The sequence below is a fragment of the Pleurodeles waltl genome, chromosome 12 (assembly GCF_031143425.1).
Source record: "Pleurodeles waltl isolate 20211129_DDA chromosome 12, aPleWal1.hap1.20221129, whole genome shotgun sequence".
Taxonomy (NCBI): domain Eukaryota; kingdom Metazoa; phylum Chordata; class Amphibia; order Caudata; family Salamandridae; genus Pleurodeles; species Pleurodeles waltl.
Genome location: NC_090451.1, coordinates 108,910,161 through 108,913,523, shown reverse-complemented (window position 1 = coordinate 108,913,523; position 3,363 = coordinate 108,910,161). Strand labels below are relative to the sequence as shown.

Genomic DNA, 3,363 nt, shown 5'->3' with positions numbered 1-3,363 from the left:
CCAGTGTGCCAGCAGCACCTCTGTTTCCAAGATGGCAGAGGTCTGGAGCACACTGGAGGAGCTCTGGACACCTCCCAGGGGAGGTGCAGGTCAGGGGAGTGGTCACTCCCCTTTCCTTTGTCCAGTTTCGCGCCAGAGCAGGGGCTAAGGGGTCCCTGAACCGGTGTAGACTGGCTTATGCAGAATTGGGCACCTCTGTGCCCAACAAAGCATTTCCAGAGGCTGGGGGAGGCTACTCCTCCCCTGCCTTCACACCATTTTCCAAAGGGAGAGGGTGTCACACCCTCTCTCAGAGGAAGTTCTTTTTTCTGCCATCCTGGGACAAGCCTGGCTTGACCCCAGGAGGCCAGATGCCTGTCTGAGGGGTTGGCAGCAGCAGCAGCTGCAGTGAAACCCCAGGAAGGGCAGTTTGGCAGTACCAGGGTCTGTGCTACAGACCACTGGGATCATGGAATTGTACCAACAATGCCAGGATGGCATAGAGGGGGCAATTCCATGATCATAGACATGTTACATGGCCATATTCGGAGTTACCATTGTGAAGCTACATATAGGTAGTGACCTATATGTAGTGCACGCGTGTAATGGTGTCCCCGCACTCACAAAGTTCAGGGAATTGGCTCTGAACAATGTGGGGGCACCTTGGCTAGTGCCAGGGTGCCCTCACACTAAGTAACTTTGCACCCAACCTTTACCAGGTAAAGGTTAGACATATAGGTGACTTATAAGTTACTTAAGTGCAGTGTAAAATGGCTGTGAAATAACGTGGACGTTATTTCACTCAGGCTGCAGTGGCAGGCCTGTGTAAGAATTGTCAGAGCTCCCTATGGGTGGCAAAAGAAATGCTGCAGCCCATAGGGATCTCCTGGAACCCCAATACCCTGGGTACCTCAGTACCATATACTAGGGAATTATAAGGGTGTTCCAGTAAGCCAATGTAAATTGGTAAAATTGGTCACTAGCCTGTTAGTGACAATTTGAAAGTAATGAGAGAGCATAACCACTGAGGTTCTGGTTAGCAGAGCCTCAGTGAGACAGTTAGGCACCACACAGGGAACATATACATGCACACCTATGAGCACTGGGGCCCTGTGTGACAGGGTCCCAGTGACACCTACATATAGGCCACAAACCTATGAGCACTGGGGTCCTGACCAGCAGGATCCCAGTGACACAGAACAAACATACTGAAACCATAGTGTTTTCACTATGAGCACTGAGGCCTGGCTATCAGGATCCCAGTGAGACAGTGAAAACAGTGACAAACACCCTGACATACACTCACAAACAGGCCAAAAGTGGGGGTAACAAGGCTAGAAAGAGGCTACCTTCTCACATAGACGTGGACCGATAAGTATATAGAGAAGCAGCTGTTGGTACGAAAATGGGATCACATATGATCAACTTTGTGTGGACTGTCAGGATTTGAAAACGGTTGCTTCATATAAAAAAAAACCATAGCGCCAAGATGTCCTCCTCAATGTCCCTATGAGCGTTATAGTGTTAACAAAGCATACAGCCAGGCATCAACACTATGTTAGACAGGTTCACAGTCACGCACAGGTAGGTGAGCAGATAGATAAGCAGGCACACAGGCAAAAAGATGGATGGACAGATGAATGGATCAATGGATGGATGGACCTCTCTGTTAAACATGAGTCAAATGTAGGGATGGGCGTAACCAGTGTAACTCACTGCAGTGTAATTACGCGAGATTACAGCAACATTATGCAAGGTTGTACAGAATTACACAAGGCTATTTTCCTGGTGCAAAATACACGCTCAGATCCAAAAGGAACCTGATATACACTTTGCACAAGAAAATCGCTCTAAATGCAACAGAACTGGCACAACAGCCGCTGTTCACGCTCTTTTCCTCCGCTCTTGGGTAGATGTCTTTCCTCACATTACTCCAAATTCCACAAAGGAGCGTAATTGTGTAATTCACGATTCGACCACGACTAATAAACTTGGCTTAAGTTTTAAAACTTTCCCTCTAGCTGCCCGGTGATCCGTCGGGTGCGGGATGATGAAGCCAAACGCTGATTGGGTGAGTGCGCCTCTCAGTGTCCTTCTCCATCGCCTCTTTCTTTCAGACCCTTGGGACCTCAGTCTTACTTTCTATACAAATATTTATTTTTAGACCTTTTTTCTTCGCGGCCTGAATTGCTGCAAAAACTGATATTTGACTAGCAGGATCCCTTTCAACATTGAAAGCTACTCCGCGTCAGTACAGGAGCCTCGGCGCTGCAGGTACAGGAGACACAGACATCCATCCCTCTTGCTGACCGGGTCCCGTGAAACCAAACTGTAGCTCATACTTTTCACATCAGGACCGCCACAAACGTAAAAGTGCAGAAAGGTGAAATAAATAATAACATTGTTAACGCGTTCTTCAAAGACATTTAATTTCACCGTTGAAATTAGGTTCAAGCTCTTAACTCATGAAAATATTAAGAAGTGAGAATAAAAATGCTGCCCTACAGCCGTGACTCGGATTCGAACCGAGGTTGCTGCGGCCACAACGCAGAGTACTAACCACTATACGATCACGGCGAGCTACTTGGGCTCTGAAAAGACTACCCTGGTGTGGCTCTGATAGGCTTAAAAAAGGTCAAAGTATCCGTGGAGTGGACAGATTTAGCGTTTGTTTAAAACCCATCTTTTCAAGTTAGATCAGGGTCTTTTCTTTGAGTAGCAGATCACAGCAAATATTTACCTCTCTGCTTCCAGTGACAAGACTCCCCATAAACCAAGAAGCCCAGACTTCTTAACAAGATCCACCACTCTGCCCTGCAAGTCTCAAGTGTTCTATGAGTGCTGGGGTCGGGGAAGTGAACACTGCAAAAACTTAATCCACGGCCGACCAAACTCCTCCAGGCCAGGAGGGGCTCGGAACAGGCCCCCACATATTGTTGTTTTTTTCTTTTCTGGGTGTCTCTTCAGACACATTCAGCTGCTTGGTGCATACTGCTTTAGAGTTGCATTGTGTGGAATGAAGTGGCGTAAACTTGACTAGCAAACAATGGAGTGGTTATGAATGGAGGGTCATAGAAGGGAGTAGATTGAAGTGCAAAGAGTAGAGTGACGTAATGTGTCATAGAATACAGTGGAATATAATGAAGTGGTGTGCCTTGGCATGGCGTTGAATAGCATTGTGAGGAATGGAGTGGCATAGAGCAGAGTGGGGTAGAGAGGAGTGAGGTTGCATTGAATGGCATAGAGTAGCATAGAGTAAAGTAGTGTGGTGTAGAGTGGCATAGTGTGGTGTAGAGTGAAGTGGCATGGAATGGCACAGAGTCAGAGAACAGTGTGTCATGGAGAGGGGTGGCAAAGAATTAGGAGGAGTGGAGTCGGACTGCA

General features: G+C 47.4%; 1 non-coding gene across 1 annotated transcript; it reads right to left on the bottom strand.

Annotated features, from left to right (window-relative positions):
* Window positions 1-2,484: 2,484 nt before the first annotated feature.
* TRNAH-GUG (transfer RNA histidin (anticodon GUG)) lies at window positions 2,485-2,556 on the bottom strand. Its single transcript has one exon. It is a non-coding gene; the product is annotated as a tRNA-His (tRNA).
* Window positions 2,557-3,363: the final 807 nt, after the last annotated feature.